This window comes from Podarcis filfolensis, assembly GCF_964270895.1.
Source record: "Podarcis filfolensis genome assembly, chromosome: 12".
Taxonomy (NCBI): domain Eukaryota; kingdom Metazoa; phylum Chordata; class Lepidosauria; order Squamata; family Lacertidae; genus Podarcis; species Podarcis filfolensis.
In genome coordinates, this window is record NC_139614.1 from 47,665,635 (window position 1) to 47,687,071 (window position 21,437).

The 21,437-nt window shown below is 43.9% G+C and overlaps 1 long non-coding RNA gene across 2 annotated transcripts; it reads left to right on the forward strand.

Annotated features, from left to right (window-relative positions):
- The first annotated feature begins 14,148 nt into the window (after positions 1-14,148).
- LOC310745341 lies at positions 14,149-16,232 on the forward strand. Of its 2 annotated transcripts, none has more exons than XR_014540086.1 (3): positions 14,149-14,178; positions 15,009-15,351; positions 16,102-16,232. It is a non-coding gene; the product is annotated as an uncharacterized lncRNA (long non-coding RNA). The 2 variants fall into 2 exon arrangements; XR_014540087.1 differs by lacking the exon at positions 14,149-14,178 and adding an exon at positions 14,715-14,805.
- The last annotated feature ends 5,205 nt before the right edge of the window (positions 16,233-21,437 follow it).

Here is a 21,437-nt window from a genome sequence, read left to right on the forward strand (position 1 = left end):
CATCCAGCGGCAGAATGTACCAGTTTGCAAACAATGAGCGTCATTAATGATTTGTCATGGCAAAGATGCATCTTCATATTCAGGGCAATGGTCTGTGATCCATTACTGGTGTTGTGGGTGTAAAGAAACGATTAGTGCCATTCTTTCCATGAGAAACTGAATGGTTGATCTGACCTTTAAGACTATATTGCACATACTCGGCCGTAACAATTTCTTAATCATTAAAGAGAGAATGTGATAATGAAAAGAGAGATGAGTATAAGGCTCCTTTGTCTTTCCTCAGGAGAGGACAAGGTGGGGATATACCGTATTTTTTGCTCTATAAGACTCACTTTTTCCCTCCTAAAAAGTAAGGGGAAATGTGTGTGCGTCTTATGGAGCGTCCAGATCATCGCTCTGGCTCTAGTGATAAAATCAGATATGTGTTTGTTTGCCCAGGTAAAACATCCACCTCCTACACCTAATTCAATTCTAATAAGCCTGCATGGATATTGGACTCCCATAGTTCTTGGGTATTGATCTCCTCAGGTTCAAAGATAGTTGCCCTAATTAAAGTCTTTAAAACCCTTTAGTTGCCTCCGCTGGAGAATAAGCATGTGACTGACAGCACTCTTACCTGGAAAGATACAACTAAATCAAATGCAAGCACAGTTTCCCAGATTGAAGATGATCAATTTAAAGGCAGTTTGCAAAACTGTATTGAAGATACATAGTGTGGAAGATGGCAAATCAAATAATTGACTTTAGCTTGCAAAATATTGTACACAACTTCCCATACTAGGGTAAGGCCGTTAATGCTTTCTTATTCAGAAGGGAATCTTTGATTTAGCAGTTTGAATATGACAACAATACTCTGCTTGTTACACTGGGTGTCACACCTTATTTACACCATGTAACAATGGTAATCAGGCTTCAAAATGAATTCCTTAATGTCATATTTCTAAGGATCCACAGAGTGTAGCACCACTTAATCTACACCGTTCCTTATTTCTAATACCTTTAATTCTCACAGTTAGTGTAGCCATCTCAGCATATTCCATCATCTTCATAAGCCATTCTTCTTTCGTTGGGACTTCCTCTTCTTCCCATTTTTGTGGGTAGACTATTTTTGCCGCTGCCATAGCATACATAAACAAATTAAACAATTCCTTTGGAAGCTCTGGTCAAATTATACATAACAGAAACAGGTTTCTTGGGAATCATCACTTTAAACATTTTTTAAACTCATTATAAATCATTTCCCAATAACCTTTCACCTTTGTGTGTCTTCCTACTATCAACAAGGCCTGCCATAAACAAATAAACAGAGAGTTTTTGTCTTTCTTTATTATTTCGCCTTGCATTATGTACTGTTTTTGTTCAGTTTACCCAGTAAAATATTAACAGTTTATTTTCTCTCTAGACTCCAACTACATCTAAATGACTCTGCTAACACTGCTTGCATTCAAAAACAACAAAATGGATGCAATGTTGCTGAAGACTAAGGACTCCTGAGATTAAGGGATACCTTTGAATGAGGCCGAATTGACCATAAATTATGTAGATTTCCCAAGCCACGTTTTTGGAGCTCAAGAATGATACTGAGCCTTTGCACCAACCTTATAAAGGCTTGCAAGGGCAAAACCTGCCCTGTAATGGAATTTCCAAAGCCATTAACTACTCTTTTAATACGGGGGGGGGGCGGGAATACGATCAACAGAAAATAAAGGAGCACTTTTTAATTAACAAGGGCAATTACTTCTAATTGCAAAGCTCATACATTTTTCAAAAGGGAAGATATTTTCTCCTTAATTGCAATAGGTGCATTTGAATAGGCAATTAAAAACACATTAAAATGGGGGGCTATAGATAACAAGGCTTGGATTTCTGCACCAGGCAGATTAAGGATGAATACTGTGGCAGTACCTCAGTTTCCACTTTACCAGTAACAAGGACCTCGCTTAGTCTTTGTTTATCTGTTCCAAGCAATGCAAATAGAATGGAGATTGTTCTCTGTTACAAGGGCTTGTTGCGAGTTATGGAGCAGTTCTTCCAGACCACCTGTACACTTACTCTTGAAAAAGTAGATGTTGATATAATTCAGCCTGCAAAACGTTGCTGTGTTTAGCGATTTGTTTTAATGCTCACTTGTTAACAAGAGGTTAAAAAGCTGGGGATGGCATGGTGGGACTTGCAACCTTAAACCCTGGCCAGCAATGCTAGGACTTCATGGAGCAATGCAGCCAGCACCACAGCCCCACTGCCAGGGTAGAAGGTGGAGGCAGGGCAAACATGCCACTTTGATGCACCAGCTCCCCGGCTGGCAAAGCAAAGAGGCCTGGATCAGGCATGTTGCCATCATAGGATAACAGCAGCAGCAGCAGCAGCTCAGAATGCAAACAATACAGTCCCAGCCCAGCCCTGCCCCTGAAATGTGCTGCTGGTTGCCAGAAATGGGGCTGCCAGTGATATCCAAGTGCCTGCTGTATGGGTGAGTACATTGGGGCACTCCTTGCCAGCCGATTTGGTGGAGTCAGGCTCGGCTGAGTGGAGAGACATCTCTGCTCCACTCATACCCCTCCAATAGGGTAGACTGCAGTTTTGATTGCTCTGTGAATGTCTGTCAAATGAGCTGATAGATCAGGCTTCCTCAGCCTCTGCCCTCCAGATGTTTTTGGCCTACAACTCCCATGATCCCTAGCTAGCAGGACCAGTGGTCAGGGATGATGGGAATTGTCGTCTTGAAACATCTGGAGGGCCAAGGTTCAGGAAGCCTGTGATGATAGATAGATAGATACACATACACAAACACACACACACACACACAGGTTTTTATTAGGAGTAGCAGAACTTATATTGGAAAAATACTGAAGACTAATCATAGTACCAATTGGGAGGAAATGGTTGCCTAGACGCTGATCGCCGACCAATTTTCATAAGTTTAAAATGATTTTGTGTTGGATTTTATTATTGAGATGTGTCTGTTTGTTACAAATGCTAATTTTAGTCTATTGTGCAAAACTCTCTTTCTTTCTTTTTTTGTAAAACTAGTTTTATAATCATTGTATACTTCAGTTATGAGGTTCCTATTTTCAGCAATATGCAAGAAACTGGAGCATCATTAAATAGCTCAATAAGTCTAGTTTTACCTGGCTTTGGTGTTCATTGATTTCTTGTTGATCTGATTTATGGCCACACTGACATAACCTTATGCAGAGATTCTTGCAGAATTAATAGTTGAAGGAAAAGTGATTAGAAAGGCCGCCTGTCCTACAAACAGTAACAGATGAGGTGTGTGACTGCAGTTTCTCCCTTCCTACCAGAAATGTAAGATACTGCAAGGTGATTGTTAAGGAGTCTGTAGCCATCCTTAGCTTAAACATTCCTAAATTCAATGATACAGCTCCACTGCTTTTATATTGAAATAAATATGGCATGCCTGGAGCAGTCATAGCAGTTCCTACACTCATGGTGTAAACTAAGGGAGAAAATGTCCAGAATGGCATTAAACATTCAAATGAAGTATCTTCGTGTTTTGCGGGGTAGACATGCTTCAATTATTTTTTAAATAAATCCAAACTTTAAAAATAGGGTGGCACGGATTGGCACACTCTGACTTTATGTTTCTAACAAGCCTGCTTCAATTCTTTAGCTCCTGAGAGTGGAGAATGAGAAGCCCACACACACATTGTATTTCAACATCTGTCCGTTGCAATGCCAGCCCCCAATGGTCAGCAAAAGAGGGAGCCGGTTTCATTGTGATGGCCATCTTGAACTTTCCAAAATTCAAAAACTATCTCAGAATTGGGTGTGTGTCTGTGGAGCAGGCGTGGAGATTGCTCTGGTTCTCTTCCTACCACAGAAAAGATTCACCTAAACCCTGGAAATTTACTGAAACAATGTCAGGGTGGGCAAAACAACTGATTAATGGTCCTTGTCCATTTGGTCCAGCCCTAATATACACCCAGCTTTGCAGCTTGTGTGAGAGATGTATGATAGTCACCAACTCAAATGGGTTTCAAAGAGGATTAGAGAAATTCACGGAGGATAAGGCTATCAGTAGCTACTGGCCATGGCAGCTGTGTCCGACCTCTGCTGTTGCTCGGACTAACAGCACTCACTGGCGGGGTGAGTGCTGTTACTCTCAGGTTCTCTTTGCAAGCCTCCCATTGGGTGTCAGCCTTCGGGAAATCAGATCCCTCCCACGGTGGCAGCCCACAATCAGCGAAACAATAAAAGTTCTTAGCAAGCATTTTATTCAATAATTCAGAGAGAATAACGAAGGAATGCAGCCTTCCCTAATAATGTCGTTGCTCCAAGTAAAGTCCCACCCCCCCTACGTCTCCCCTATTCGATGTCACCCCTGCATCAGTTAATCTGAGCTTTCTGCCTCTGAGCTCTCTGTGCTAATACCCTCAATGTCCGCCTGGTCCTGGGAGAGGGAGGTTCAGGAATGCTTTCCAAGGACACTGAGTCCGTCAGCTGTCTCTCCCCTGGTACTTCTACCTTCCTCTTGCTGTTCCTCTTCCAATATTTCCCAGCTTCTGCCGTCTGCAGCCTCTGAACTATGCCCTTCTGCAAACCACTGTTCTAAATCTATACTTTCCTCCTGTTCTTGGGAAGGTTCAGGAGAAGGGGGGACGGTCCCCACCATTCCTCCTCAGTCCAGCCCCTGACATTGGGACATCTAGTTGACCACTGTGATAACAGATCAAAGGATAAAGCAGCCCTGTGGCCTGATCCAACAGGGCTCTTCTTATGTTCTGACTGATATAAAAGCAAGCCAGCAGGTGACCTGACACATTGCATCCCATGCCCAGAAATGATGTCAGCCCTCATTCTTGCCGGACGGTTCATGCCTCAGACAGGTTGTCCAAGAGCCAGCGTGGTGTAGTGGTTAAGAGCAGTGGACTATCGAAAATGTTTAGCCTGTTGCTTGAATGGGACACCAAGGATGAAGAAGTAAAGGAGGTAATGGTGAGATGGGCAATGGACTTCGGATATAACATAGAGTTTGATAAATGGCAGGCATTATGGAATAAAGGTATGAGATTCTCGGCATGTACAACACTCAGGGAAAATATGTATAAAATGATGTACAGGTGGTACGTAACGCCCGTAAAACTGGAAAAAATATATAAAACTGGTGATAAATCATGTTGGAAGTGTAAGATCAAGGAGGGCGATTTTTATCATATGTGGTGGTTGTGTGAGCCCATCAGAAAATTCTGGGAATCTATTCACAACGAACTAAAAAAAATCTTTAAATATACCTTTATAAAAAAAACCCAAAGCCTTTTTGCTGGGGATAATTGGAGAGGAAATCAAAAAGGAAGATCAAACACTTTTTCAGTACGCGACAGTGGCTGCCAGAACTCTAATAGCGCAGAATTGGAAGACACCAAAAATCCCAACCATAAATGAGTGGCAATCCAAACTATTTGATTATTTAGAATTGGCAAAAATGACACAGAAAATAAGAAATCAAAAAGACACAAAGTTTAATAAAGATTGGAATAAATTTATGGCATACATGGAAACAGAGGTAAAAAGTCTAAAAATTACAGTAGGTGCGATATACACTTGTGATGTAAAGAGTTTTTTGAGGAAAAGAAACTGCAGATAGAAAAATCTTATAACACATTCCGAAACCGAGATGAAGGGAAGTCAGTCAGTGTTGTGTGTTATGTAGTTAATGTAGTCAATCTGTTGTTGTCTTATGTCCGCTCCTCCACATGCAGCTGCTGGGTGACCTTGGGCTAGTCACACTTCTCTGAAGTCTCTCAGCCCCACTCACCTCACAGAGTGCTTGTTGTGGGGGAGGAAGGGAAAGGAGAATGTTAGCCACGTTGAGATTCCTTCGGGTAGTGATAAAGCGGGATATCACATCCAAACTCTTCTTATTCTTCCAAGTACACAGGCAGGCTGAGCCCAGAAACCCAGGCTCCCACCTGTACCACTTGTCCAAGGGGACAGACCTCCACATGAAAACAAATGGTACTTCTAAATTACGATTTGTGTTCCTAGTGCAGCCTGCTATTTGTCTTCAAAAGAAAAGAAAAGTTCTGCTGACAGTCGCTTTGGTTTGCAAGCAAACAGCAGCCGTCTCATTTAGGATCCATACGTTCCAAACACCATTGTTAAAAGCCTTGATTAATTTGCATTTTACTGCACAGTGTGAGATTGCCCACGCACTTATGTACTATTGCTTAACTGGAGAATATGGAAAGATTAATCAAGCGCAATATTTTTTCATTATGCGAATACTGAGGTGACAACTGCATAAATTATGGCACATAAACATTTTTAATAAGAGATGAATGGCCATCAGATTTAATTTTTAAAAAGACAAGTGTAGACTTATCGCCCCCACAAGTAAAATATATGGGCAATAAACAAGCATGCAAACAAATGTTTTACTAGTTGCCCCTAAAATTATTCATATGTATAATCCAGTTATAATAATGAATACTCTCAGACTCCTTAGCATTACAATTATTGCTCTCTCAAGAGTGGGGTGCTATACAACTTTATGGCAAGTTTGTTCTTGCTTTATGACATATATAAATCATCCTTAAGACAGCTGATGCAGTTTTAGGATAATCCTCATTTCATTGCGCAAACTGAAGATAGACATTGAGGAGTCACCCTTCGCAGAAGCGGTGATGGTTGCCTTCAGTTAAAAGATTTCCTCCCCGTTGCTCCATTGCAATATGGTGGCACTGGGACAGGCCGGGTCCCACATTGTTACAATGGGGAGGAAGACCAAACTGGGCAATTTTCCTCCTCATCTCCTTTCTGCCCAGCCCAGAGTGCCAACGGGAAGGAGACTCACCTTTGCCATACTTCACATTATCAATCCAAAAGGCAGGAAGGATGAGTTGCCCTTGGACCTGATCCAGGAACTCAAGTTGTGCAGAATGCAGCAGCTAGACTGCTGATGTGCGGAAGATGGCTGATAATATGTGAGATCTGCACTGGCTACCTGTATGCTATCAAGCCATGTTCAAGGCTCTCGTATTAGTATAAAGAAAGCCCTGGACAACTTGGGTGCAGGGTATCTTGAGGACCACCTATCTCAATCTGTGAGACCACCTAAAGGAGTGCTGTTGGTTGTCCTCCATGTTACAGAAGCCCAAACGGCCTCAACTAAATCTCAGGCATTTAGTGTTGCTGGTCCCATGAGGCAGAGCTCTCTCTTCCAGCAGAGATTCCCGCTATTCTGTTTACAGTATTTTAAGTCCTCCCATTCATTTTCATGGTTGTTTTGTACTGTTTTGCAGGGTTTGATAAGTCTTGGTGTATCTTTATATAGTTTTATACACCACCTTGATCTCTTACATGATATGATGATTGATTATGTAAATAAGTAAGTACCGGTAAGTTACTTTTATAAATAAATGACTAAAATGAACACTGGCATTGAACAAGGTATTCCAACCTGTTGCATTTTTAGTTCCAGTCACAAAACAGCAGACATTGGCACAAGATCCCCACCAAAAGCATTATTTGTCATGCTCGATGTGCATATGAGGGATTTTCAGTCCTCCTTCCATTTCCAGGGGTGGCAATCAGCACACCCTAAAAAGCAGCCTTAAATGTCTGTGGACCATCCAAAATGGAACCCAAGAATGGAGAACACTCTACCCCTCAAAAGGCCTCTCAAAAGCACCCTCCCCCCTACTTGTGCATCTTTAGGGAGGGATGTTATTGGATGACTGCATTACAATATCTCTACCTTGCTGTCCTTATTAATATTATTTACTGTCCTCTTAGTGTTGTGTGATGAAACACTTTATAATGGAGAACCTCCTTTTACTTGTTCCACAATATATTTTGCTTGCCACAACTGAACGTGAAAGGAATCTATGCTCCATTTCCTTATTTTGTTTTGTTTTGTTTCATGATGTTCCTTTAGCAATTGCTTTATGCATTATTTTCCTTGCTAAGATTAATTTATCTTGTCATTGATGGCATCTAGCCATATATACTACTTCTTTTTGTATGGAAAAAAATCCAATAAATACCATGTGTGGTTTTTTAAAAACAGCACATTTCAGCTGTGCATGCACAGAAGTGTATTGTGTAATAGAGAGCTACCTTGGGTAATAGAGAGCTATTTGTCCATCTATCCCTGTAATGTCTACTCTGATGTGCAGCTGCTCTCCTGAAATCTGAGATCCTTCTAACTGGAGGTGGTAGGGATATGCTAGTCTACCCCAGAGTTGTGTCTTTCCCCTTTGCACATGGGCTGCTTTGGATCCCAGACGTTGCAGTCAGACTCAATCCCTTGGAAAGCCCTTCATTAAGGACCAGGATACAGAGATTTAGGTAGTTTTGCCAGAGGGATGCTGATGACAATATGAATGGGCTCCACATGATGAGTGAGCTATACATGCTGGCTGTAACACTGTGATGGCCTGGGAATCTGATTCAGAGGCTGAACCGGAGGAATCCCAGCCTGCACAGGAGTCCCCGCCTCCAGGGCTGGCTGAGCCGGGGCAGGGCCTTGAATCTGAAGGGCCTGCACCTGTGCCAGATCCTCAGGAGCAGACACCAGATGAATCCACTCTGGCTCCGGAGGTGATTGAGGACCCATTGCCTGCAGGTGCTCCTCTCCCAGCTCTGTCAGGAGAAGGTGAGGCTGCCTCTGGGTCCAGTAACCCTCCAGCCTCTCCTGAGCTGCAGAGGCTCAGGGCAGAGAGGCGGAGGGAACTAGGTTCTCTCAGGAGGAGTGCTCGCCTTAAGGCCAGGAGAGGTGAGTCACCTGTGGGCCGGGACCGCCCTAGGCCCCAGAGGGGATAAAGACCAGTCAGCCCAGTCCCAGGTTGTGGGAGCAACGACGTTGGAAACCTGTTTCTGCCAGCACCCAGACCTGTTTTTCCGGAGTTCCTGACCACGCCTGGCTTCTTGCTTTGGACCCCGCTTCGCCCTTGGTGGACAGTCTCCAGACCCTTGGCCCAGGACCAGACTCTGACCACGCCTCATGGTAACCCCCCCCCCCGGGACCAGCACAAACACAAAGGTATGCTTGCCAAGTGGAGCTCTATCGTGTCATGATGAACCTTCACACCTCCAGTCTAGGTACCTGGCAAACTCTGAAGGTTGGGGCATGGAGAGGGAGAATGGAAATTTTAATATAATTGTAGGGTTTCATATGTTAACTGCTCTATGCATAATGACCAAGTGTCAGGCTTCAGGGACCCGGCTTCCTCCCCCCATTTGGCCGTAGATAAGCAGGACAAAGTGAAAAGAGTCGCTTACCATTTAAAGAGTCTTTAATGATCACAGCAAAAGAACAAAGCAGCCATTCTTGGAATGAAGGTGTTCCCAATTAAGGTTTCCACCCACTTCCCCCCCAGTTACTTCCGTCTTGCAACCTGATGTCGCAACCACTGTGCTTTTTGTGTAGCCACCTAATCTTCTCTACCTGACCTTGTACTGGTAGGCTGGACACTTCACAGCGAGAGTGAGTCTGTTAGCTCTCTCTTCCAGTTCTTCTTCACTTTCCTGTTCACCACCCAAGTTCATCCCAACTTTTGTCTTCAGAAGTATGCCCCTCTGCAAACCACTGTTCCAAATCTATACTGCTCCACTGCTCCTGGGCAGCTTCAGTATCCTGGTCAGGAGCAGGGGGTGGGGGAGGCTGCCACCATTCCTCATCAGAGCAGTACTCCTCAGCCTGGTCTCTGACACCAGGAGTGGTGGGAGGCACCAGCCAGTGAACCCCCAAGGGGAACCCCAGAGGAGGAAGGCTCAGAGCCAGGGGACACCAAGGAGAGGACAGAGGGAGAGGCTTGGGAGGAAAGACTAGATGCTGACGAGGCAACAGAGTTTAGTGAGCAGGAAGAGCCAGTGACAGGGAGCAGTTCAGACTCTGAGGCTGAAGCAGTGGAGAGGGGTCAAGAGACTGCTGAAAAATCCAGGGAGTCTCCCTCTCCTGCTGTGACAATCGCCCCTCCACCCTGGTCTCCAAGAACATGCAGAAAAACGAGGAGGGCGGAACAGAGACCAGAGGTGCACAGATGCAATTTGAGACTGCTTGGGAAACATCTGGGAGAGGAGGAGCCTTAGAAAGAGAGAACAGCAAGGACTTTCAGTCCTGGCAACTGCTCCGTAGGGGCAAGACCTGCTGGGAAGTGTTGCTGAGTTGTATGTCATTTCCTTAAATAAAGAGAGTTAACTTCACTGACAACAGAGCCTTGCGTCTTTCACACTGACTCCTGACAGGTGGGGAGCACTTGCCACAGCAAGGACATTTTTTAGAATTGTTTTGGAATTATTTTATTTCCTTGCTGTGGCTTGATTAAACTTTGAAAAGAAAATCTGGTAACATGCCTGGAACTTAAGTATAATCATTGCGTTTTAACATATGTATGCTGGTGCTGAAATAAGTAAAATAAATAAATGATCAGCCAAGGTGTGCTATCGTGGTCCTCAAATGTTTGGCATGGCTTAAATAAAACATAGCTTCTTGACAGTCTGCATGATTTCTCATTCCAAATCAAATCAAACCACTGTTGACATACTTATTTCTTTCTTTCTTTTTTAAAAAATTGTTTATCCCTAACACTTTGCACAGCTGCATTTATGAACTTCTTCTTCCCTAAGGGATGTGGTTTCTTTAACACACATTTCATGGAGAAAATTTAGTCTACTCGGTACCAGATCTGGTTACAGTGCAAAGGACTTGATAGAATGCAAAGCAATTTCTCTGTGCATTGAGCATTTTGAAGTAGTGCACTGGTTCTTCTGCTTGTTTCCTTTTTAGCCCACCCCCACATCCCAAGGACTTGGGGGTGGATGAATAAAAATTAGGGAAGGAGTGGAATCCAATTCATGTCTCATTTGAAGCTGAAACTATCAAATTTGCACCTTCTGACAGGGCTGGAGCTAAGGGGTGGCGAGGTGGGCCCCCGCCAGGAGCGCAGGCAAGCGGGGGGGGGGCGCAAAATCGGCTACAAATATGTCCATAAATAAATATATTGATTATTGCCTCATAAGAAGAGGTTTTAAATAGAGGGTGAATTGAAGGGGGTGGAGGAGAGGCGGAAAGAAGAGCTAATTTGTCAGTGGCTAGGGGGCGCAATCTGGATGGTTCTGCCAGGGACGCAAGATCACCTAGGCTCTGCCTTCTGATACAATATATGAACTGAAACACAGCTATCCTTGGAAAGTCACACTTATCCCATTTTTGCTATGCAGCTTCCCGACCAGTGTTTTTAAAAATCCATATAAGTGTGAATAAAAATGATTTTGTTGGTGATAGTAACAAACTAAAGTACATTGCATTGGGGAAAATGCTTGCCAAAATGTGTACATCGGTCAAAATGTGTACATCGGTCAAAACTGCATGCAAAAGGTGCATTGTTAAGAGAAATTCACGCTAAATTGCTGGTGAATTTTCGTACAGTTAAATAAAAGATCTGAAAATTGCTGCGAAATGTGAAGAATTGGATTTGAGACTGGAAAAATGAGAAACAGAGAGAAGTGAAAAAGACATGTCCCTCTATCCCTAATAATAATATGTTAAAATTATAAAACCCATCACAGTTACTAATCCCATCCTGTCCCTGACTATCAAATACCAGCTGAAATCATCATCATCATCATCATCATCATCATCTAATAATAATATAAGTTACCACAGAAGCCATGACTTCCATCAGTCCCATGGGGACATTTAGCTAAAACTGAGCTAAAATGCCTATGTGACTGCCAAGCAGCAACATTTCTGTGCCTCAACTTTTGCATTCCAGTGCAAACCCCACAAAACTTTGGGGCATTTGAGTGCCAAAAGCCAATCTATCTATACGTTTTCATCTGACTGTGTTATTCCCCATATGAACATTCTTGCTTATGTGCAACAATTTCCGCAACTGTGACACCTTTTAAAAAATGCTTCACCAAAGCAGAAATGAATCTGATTCACACAAGATATGCTATATCTATGTTATCATGTTACTTTCTCCACGCCTATGCCTGAGAAGGACCATGCGTCCCCAAATACGATACGATACGATAATCTTTATTGTCATTGTCCCATACAGAGCAACAAAATTGAAAAAATCTACATCAGACCTTCAAAAACCAACAAGCCTGCTATCCCAGCTTGGTTAACCCCCTGAAAACTCTGGTACCCCATAATTAAATACAAAATACTCCCACAGAGACTCCTTACACTGTGTTTAAAACCAAAATTGCATTTGGATAGAAACTGTTTCTCGGGCAGCTAGTCCTAGTCTTTATAACCCTGTACCTTCTTCCAGAAGGCAGAAGCTGAAAGAGATCATTTCCAGGGTGTGCACTATCCTGCGCTATCTCAGCAGCTTTCTTATGGCACCTGGAAGCATAGATTTGATCCAAGGTGGGAAGAGTGCACCCAAATAACTGTGAACATGCTCAGAAACAAATGCAATATACCAAAGGCCAGAGTCGGCCCACCCATGAAGTAACCACCTCAGGTAGCAGGAACCACAGGGCAGCAGATCTGGCCTTGCCTGCTGCTGCTATACTCGTAGGCTGGAACTGCCGCCTCCTTGGCAGCCCCTTCTAATTCTGCCTCTATGGCAACCTCTTGGCAAACTGGGAGTGCTCCTGGTCTCCCTCTGTCCCTAGGGAGAAAATGGCAGGGGCTGCCCTCTGGGGTCTCCTGGGCTCAGCACCCACCCAGTGTAGGTGGCCATTTTGTGGGTTTGCCTCAGGTGCCAAAATGTCTTGGGCCAGCCCTGCCGAAGGCAAATCTTCCCCTTGTTGGGATAATAATGTATAAATCAACTTGTAGTTTCTGTGTGGTTCCCATAAAAATGAGTTATAACCTGATACCCGGCTAATTAAGAAGCATTAATATGATCGATTTAGGCAGAAGCCCCTATTACTTCTTGGTTGTGTCAGCAGCTTAACTGTTGTTTCCTTGACCTACACAGTCTTGGCTCTAAGATGAAGGTCTTAGATCCTGGGCCACCCACCATCATATCCTCAGCTCCTAGATGATTAAAGAGTAGTTCCATCAAAACATTTCCATGCCCTTTCCCAACCCCATTCAGACTGTTACACTTTCATCACCCCAATCTGCAACGTTTAATTACTTCTCTACTCGACTGCTAATTCTTCGTGCACAGATTGTCCCTTATTCATGGGATGTTATAGTTTAATGTTAGTAGATCATAGGGCTACCTCACTCAACAATATAAATGAGGCAGAATTGAGAGTTTATTGGGCACTGTGAACTGACTGGTATGAATAACTGTACTGAATCTCAGATATATATCACACAAATCAAGGTGTGCACAATGTTTTTCCCATAGTGAGGCTGTAAAACTGCCTTACCATTGCTGGAAAAAAAAAGATTTTGCTGATATAACTCTCATTATCAGCATGCATATACGCAAACTCACACATGCACATGCGCGCATGCACACACACGTAGTCTCTCTTGTGCAAACCCCAAAGAAAGAAATAAGCTGATTTGCACAAACATTTTGAAGAAGATGATATCAAAAATACCACCTAACTGGATCCAGCTGAAACTGGGTGTAAGGTGACAGGAAAGAGAGAGTCTTTAGCAAGGTGTGCTGGGGAGAAGAAAGATTGGGATCCATCTTGGGCAGGCTGGCTGAAGGCTGATTGGGAAGTATGCCTTTGACTCCAGGGCTGCACTGCTGTGGGGAACAAGCCCCTCTTGAAATGACCATGCTGTAAGATCTGGACTCCCTGCAGATGGAAGGTGTAAATAGGTGAATAAACCAAATTTCTTAAAGCTACAACAATCTCCACTGTGTCTCAAATCTCCAAAGGAACACAGATGCTGTGTGAGTGCCTGGAACCCCCTAGAATCTTGCTACCACTCGGCAGGGAGCTGGGGTGGCACCCAACTTTTGTAGCACAGCAAATAAACCTTTAGCATAATGGTCTTTTCTTCTACCAGTGACAGTGAGGTCCAAACCTACTACATTTACAGTCGTACCTTGGAAGTTGAACGGAATCCATTCCAGAAGTCTGTTTGACTTCCAAAGCATTCAACTTCCAAATTGCAGCTTCTGATTGGCTGCAGGAAGCTCCTGCAGCCAATCGGAAGCCGTCGAAGCCCCGCCAGACATTTGGCTTCCAAAAGAACATTCGAAAACCAAAACAGTCACTTCCGAGTTTCGATCGTTAGACAGCCAAAACGTCCGAGTTCCAGGGCATTCGACAACCAAGGTATAACTGTATTTAAAAGCATGCTTACACTGGCCACTTATATTTTGAAGAAAAAGCAGCAGTGAGGCCTCAAATCTGGGACATGCTTCTTATTTGAGTCATAAATTAGTTTCCTGCAGAAAATCATCACCTCCTGGGTTGCTGTTTGTCCCCAGAGGTAATGTTTGCAGTAATCCCAACATGCAGTTGAGTGATGGCAACTAAATGTTAAGTTCTCTTGCACTTTCAAGAAACTATCCTCTTTCTTCCGGGATCCTAAAAATGACACCTTTGCTGAAGGGTTGGATTCATTAAAGGATCATAGAAAAGCTAGATACATCCCAAGTGATTCAAATTCAGGTCCTCTGGCAGTGAGACTGGGAAAGCTGGACTGAATTTGGCCCTCCAAGACTTTTTATTTGGCCCCTCAGACTCTCCACAACCTACCACCCCGCTTTGCCACCCCTGGCTAGCAGCTTAAACTCTGCTGTTGCTCATGAGGTCACTTGCCTAGATGGACTGATGATTTGAATCAATCGATGGGACCTTTATATATCCCCAGTTGATACAGGAAAATGACAGTTTAGCTGGTGCCATAAAAAGTATGCAAGGAAGAGGGAAGTGACTTACTTGCAGGAAGCACACCAAGTGAGTAACATATATACCCTCTCAAACAATGACTTTTGACTTGTTCTAGTGTGTGTCCTGATTTTCAGGATTGCTGAGAGCTTTAAAAAGAAAGAGAACTAAGGCACATCAGCAAAGAGGCACTTGAAAGTTTTGAAATAAAATAATCCTGTACTCTTTGTTGCAGAGAGAGAAATATGTTGTTTTGATTGTTACTTTTTTAGTTGCGCGTTCCCAGCGATCCCTTTCTATCTAAGAAGGAACATCAAACAACAGCGAAGAAGATGGGAAGAAAAAGGAGGCAGCTCTGTGATCATCCCTATTGTGCTCCCATCCAAGAAGAGTGGCCTAGCTTCATTTTGTTTAGAAAAAATGTCATCAAAAGCTCACAAAAGAATAACACTTGAGTGGAGATGTCCTTGTGGCATCGTCTGTGATGCTGCAATACTTTGTGGAGAGGCTCCTCTTAGCAACTCACATAGAAACCTATGAAGCTGGGCTGAGGCTGACCCATTTTTATGGTACTGATGGTGGCCTTCCTGTTCTCTGGTGCTGATGCAATTTAAAGTAAGTAGCCGTGGGCATGTCAGCCAACACAGAGAATGGTTCTGGCCTGTTTCTTTGGGGTGGGATGGGGGCATAAACAGCATTGGTTGTCCTTGTGGATGACAGAAGTGGCTTAAGCCTGGTGGAGAGCACAGTCACAGCAGTAGCTTCCCTGCAGGTGGGTCACTGTCTCTTACTGGGAGTGGAGAGGCAGCAAAGCAAACAGTTAGGTTCAGTTGCAGACGACTCTGGGGTTGTGGCGCTCATCTCGCTTTACAGGCCGAGGGAGCCGGTGTTTGTCCCCAGACAGCTTCTGGGTCATGTGGCCAGCATGACTAAGCCACTTCTGGCAAACCAGAGCAGCACACAGAAACGCCATTTACCTTCCCGCCAGAGTGGTACCTATTTATCTACTTGCACTTTGACGTGCTTTCGAACTGCTAGGTTGGCAGGAGCAGGGACCAAGCAATGGGAGCTCACCCCATCGCAAGGATTCAAACCGCCGACCTTCTGATCGGCAAGTCCTAGGCTCTGTGGTTTAACCCACAGCGCCACCCGCGATGGTGCAAATGCACCAGTGGAGCCAATTCATGCATGTGCACCATGCCAGGATCCCCACTGTCTCCTCCTTTCCACACTGCAGGTCCCCCAGAAAGATACTGAAAACCCACCTTTTCTCCATCGATTTCTCTTAAACAATAGTTTCCAATAATAACCATCAGAAGCCAATTGGAGAAGCAGGGAGAAATTGTGCTTCTTTTTCTCTTCCAGACAGAAAGAGCTCCTTCAGATGTCTTTTTTTCAGGAAGCAGACCCGCCTTGAAACACAAAGGGCAGCTGTATATGTATAACTACCTTCTAATGACAATGAGGTCCATTTGGTAATGAATTACTCTCAATGTTCTCTGACTTCTGTTTCCAAGAATTCAGCCAGCAGCAATCCCTCGGCAGCTATATGTATTGCCGTTTCCTGGATTTCCTCTACATCAGCAACACATGCATAATTCTTTCTCAATGATCTTATTATATAAAGCCATCACAATTGACCAGGGCTCGGTGTTAACGAGATTTTGGAAGCCATACAAAGATGTGGGAGGGGTTCTAATTGGACTCTATTGGATGCATTTCAGATGATGAGAGCCTTAAAAAAAGAAAAAAAGAAAAACAGGCACACACTATGAATCTTTAATCCATTTGTTATTTTGTTCTCCCAACTGCTTCCCTGCACCCACCACACTGCAGAATTACTGCTGGGACCACTGACAGAAATCTGTCTGAAAGGGCCTTACAGAAGCCAGGCTGAACAAGGAAGTGAGTTGGGAAAGAGTTAGGAGCCAGCAGCAGTTCTGTTTTCATAGAATCATAGAATCATAGAGTTGGAAGAGACCACAAGGGCCATCGAGTCCAACCCCCTGCCAAGCAGGAAACACCATCAGAGCACTCCTGACATATGATTGTCAAGCCTCTGCTTAAAGACCTCCAAAGAAGGAGACTCCACCACACTCCTTGGCAGCAAATTCCACTGTCGAACAGCTCTTACTGTCAGGAAGTTCTTCCTAATGTTTAGGTGGAATCTTCTTTCTTGTAGTTTGGAACCATTGCTCCGTGTCCGCTTCTCTGGAGCAGCAGAAAACAACCTTTCTCCCTCCTCTATGTGACATCCTTTTATATATTTGAACATGGCTATCATATCACCCCTTAACCTCCTCTTCTCCAGGCTAAACATGCCCAGCTCCCTTAGCCGTTCCTCATGAGGCATCGTTTCCAGGCCTTTGACCATTTTGCTGGTTGCAGCCTCTGGCAAGCTCATGATCAGGACTTCAAAACAGGGGCATTTGTGAGGGTGTTTTGAGGGAGAAGCCCAAGTGCTGTCTCACATGTACAGTGGTACCTTGGGTTACATACGCTTCAGGTTACATATGCTTCAGGTTACAGACTCCGCTAACCCAGAAATAGTACCTTGGGTTCAGAACTTTGCTTCAGGATGAGAACAGAAATCGTGCTCTGGCGGTGCGGCGGCAGCGGGAGGCCCCATTTGCTAAAGGTTAAGAACAGTTTCAGGTTAAGAACAGACCTCTGGAGCAAATTAACCCGAGGTACCACTGTATGTAGGACCAAGAGACATGGATGGTGAAGCAGCTGCTGTAGTGACCTGCTTGATTTATAACACAGAACACAGCTACTTTATTAATATGACCATGGGGCATTCAGAAAGTATCTAATAATGATACGATGCGATACGATACGATATGATACGATACGATAATCTTTATTGTCATTGTCCCACACAGAACAACGAAATTGAAAAGATCTACATAAGATATTCAAAAACTAACAAGCCTGCTATCCCAGCTATCCCAACCTGGTTAGCCCCCTAAAAACTCTGATAACCCATTTTTAAATACAATATACTCCCATAGAGACTCCTTAAAAAGTAAAGGTAAAGGGACCCCTAACCATTAGGTCCAGTCGTGACCGACTCTGGGGTTGCGGCGCTCATCTTGCTTTATAGGCCGAGGGAGCCAGCGTACAGCTTCCGGGTCATGTGGCCAGCATGACTAAGCCACTTCTGGCGAACCACAGCAGCGCACAGAAACACCGTTTACCTTCCCGCCGGAGCGGTACCTATTTATCTACTTGCACTTTGATGTGCTTTCGAACTGCTAGGTTGGCAGGAGCAGGGACCGAGCAATGGGAGCTCACCCCGTCGCGGGGATTCGAACCGCCGACCTTCTGATCGGCAAGTCCTAGGCTCTGTGATTTAACCCACAGCACCACCTGCATTCCTTACACTGCATTTAAAACCAAAATCGCACCAATCTATGCGGAAGAATAGTATTAAATGCAGAACTAAAATGCAGCTAGAGAGGGACAAGAATCATTCCCAAAAGTATAATATTGGCTGTCCTTGAATCTTCCCACCACACTTGCCATCCTCTCCTGCCGCTCCCTTTGAGAACCACTGATCTTGGGGGAACCACACTGAAAAACTGGAAGCAGTGACAAAGGATGGATTCACACGCTAATGGCCTGGCTGCAATATCAAGCCAGTGCAAATCAAACACCACAAATGGAGGGGGACACACAATGCTTTCAGTATTTTCCTTCTTCCCTCTCCCTATAGTTTTGTGTCACGTTTTAGATTGCAAGCCCATTTTTATGTAAGGTGTTCTGAGTGGTGGGGGCAGGGGGCTTGGCTGAACAGCGAGCCCAAAAGTGCCCTAGAATATAGATAAATAATTCCGCAAAGACCAAGCGTCAAGGAGGGAGCACGTCACGTGAATACACGTACGACCAAGCAGAGAAGTGGCTGTTGCTCTTCCTTCCCAGAGACAGGAGTAGAAGGTGATATTGATTAATTCTTTTTAAAACAACAAACCCTTAAGAGCATAAAGGTGTGCAGCTTTTTAAAACGTTTGTTTTCCTTCTCCCCAATTACCTTTTATTATTGCATTTTGCTACAGCTGGCACTAATTGTGTAGGAAAGAAGAGGGGCGGCTGCTTGATTGATTTGGTGCAGCTGCTGCTGATTGCTGTTAATTGTCTTTCATTTTAAATTGCTGCCTTCTCACCCTGTTTGCTGTGCTTTTTTTAAAAAAGGCACTGAGCTGTACTTTAATTAAAACACCATCAGCAAAGGGAATACACCTTAGTGTGTTCAGAGGTATGTAAGCAAAAAAAAAAAAAAGATTCTGGGCAGCCCTGTGTTGTGTGCGCTGTCTGTGGATTCAAATAATTCCCACCATAATATTTCTCTGCCTCATATCCATGCCAGCATGTTATAATAAACATCTATGCTCGGGTGGGGAAGCTCAAATGCAGCCCTCCAAGCATCTGTCTGACTCTCAGGACTCTTTCCAGTTTTAGTCATTGCATTTGCATTCCAGTGCAAAGTCATTTAAATAATGCAGGTGGAGGCCAGAGACAAAAGCCCTGACAACACTGTACTGAGGAAAACAGAACAAAAACAGTATATAATTTGTGGAAAAATAAACAGAGAGATTTTGTCTTTCTTAGGTCAGACCTTCTACATAGCAGGAAGACATGCAACCCAACATACAGAGGAAAGCCTCCTCTGCTGCATGTCCAACACCCACTCTCCAGTCACACCTTACTTGAATGTCTTTGGCTGGCTGGATTGTGTCCTTGAGCTCTAATGATGCCTCCTGATTATCTGGACAGAGGATAGAGGGAGGGTGTTTGTACAAACGAGCCTACTGTACAAAGGTAAAGTTCACATCCATTGCCCCTGTCCCACCAGCACCACTGATAAAGGCCCTCTCAAAGGTAGCCCAGCAGGGAATGCAGCCCTTGGCCTTAAAGAGGTGCCCTGCCCTGATCCCCATACATTCTACAGTGGTACCTTGGTTTAAGAACAGCTTAGTTTATGAACAACTTGGATTAAGAACACTGCAAACCCGGAAGTAGGTGTTTTGGTTTGTGAACTTTGCCTTGGAAGCAGAACACGTTTCGCTTCCTGTTGAGTGTTCCATTTGTAAATTGAGTCCCTTGCGGTTATGGGAAAGCATGCCTTGGTTTAAGAACGCTTTGGTTTAAGAATCGACTTCTGGAACGGATTAAGTTCGTAAACCAAGGTACCACTGTACCTAACAGAACTTACTCATAGTCTATGAAGAACTTCAGCACTTTGGACAGCTCAGTGGTCAAGGATGTATGTGGGCATTTTGGCACCATTTAAACATGCTGAAGAAAGTGTGCAAACACTTAGTTTTGAGCAATAAAAGCTACCACCCTATTTATTTGTTTTCAAAGTCACTTTTAATGCTTCCTTTTTCATTTTCTGTTATAACAAATCTGAAGCAAAATTAGTTGCATTTTTTTTAAGCAAGTCTTACCTTAAAGTCTCCTGAGAAATCTCTATGTGGGACAAGAAGCTACAGTTAGAACTGGATATGGAACAACTGATTGGTTCAAAATTGGGAAAGGAGTACGACAAGGCTGTATATTGTCTCCCTGCTTATTTAACTTATATGCAGAATTCATCATGCGAAAGGCTGGGCTGGATGAATCCCTAGCTGGAATTAAGATTGCTGGAAGAAATATCAACAATGACACAACCTTGCAGATGACACAACCTTGATGGCAGAAAGTGAGGAAGAATTAAAGAACCTTTTATTGAAGGTGAAAGAGGAAAACGCAAAATATGGTCTGAAGCTCAACATCAAAAAAACGAAGATCATGGCCACTGGTCCCATCACCTCCTGGCAAATAGAAGGGGAAGAAATGGAGGCAGTGAGAGATTTTACTTTCTTGGGCTCCATGATCACTGCAGATGGTGACAGCAGCCACGAAATTAAAAGACGCCTGCTTCTTGGGAGAAAAGCAATGACAAACCTAGACATCATCTTAAAATGCAGAGACATCACCTTGCCAACAAAGGTCCGTATAGTAAAAGCTATGGTTTTCCCAGTAGTGATGTATGGAAGTGAGAGCTGGACCATAAAGAGTTATAGTTCAGCAGCATATGGAGGGCCAAAGGGTCCCCCCCACCTGAGCTAGATGGGGTCAATGGTCTAACTGTGTGTAAGCCAACTTCCTGTGTTTTGGGCTTCCTGTCTCCAAGTCAGCTTAAATTCTGTGTGACAGCTTGAAACCACACAATGCAATACAGGATGCCAGCTTTAAAGTGGCAAAACAGATCCAGCTGTTGGAGATGGATCCTTTTTGCCCCTTTAAAGCTGGCATCCCATATTTCACTGTGTGTTTTCAAGCTCCTTTTGCTATCAGTTCCAATTTCTGTAGCTATAGCACTTGGGAGCTGTCCGCTCCCCTCAGGCTGCCCTTATCTCAAAAAGCAAAATTCAAGCATATAGGTGGCCAACGGCAATGAAAATCTGTGCAGCACATGTTTTGACGATGAAGAAAATCTGGGCCTTGGTTCTTTGGGCATGGTGACCTATTAACAGCCCAATGCAATAGGCAAACCATAATTCACACTCACGGCAATTCTCCTACTGAACCTCTGTAAACGCCTCAGCACTAAATCAGCCGTCCGTCCTCAGGAGTATTGAGGAGTGAAAATCCTGAGCAAATGAAGGCAAAATCTGCTGAGCTTTTATACTGCACTGTAACTGATTGCATTGAAT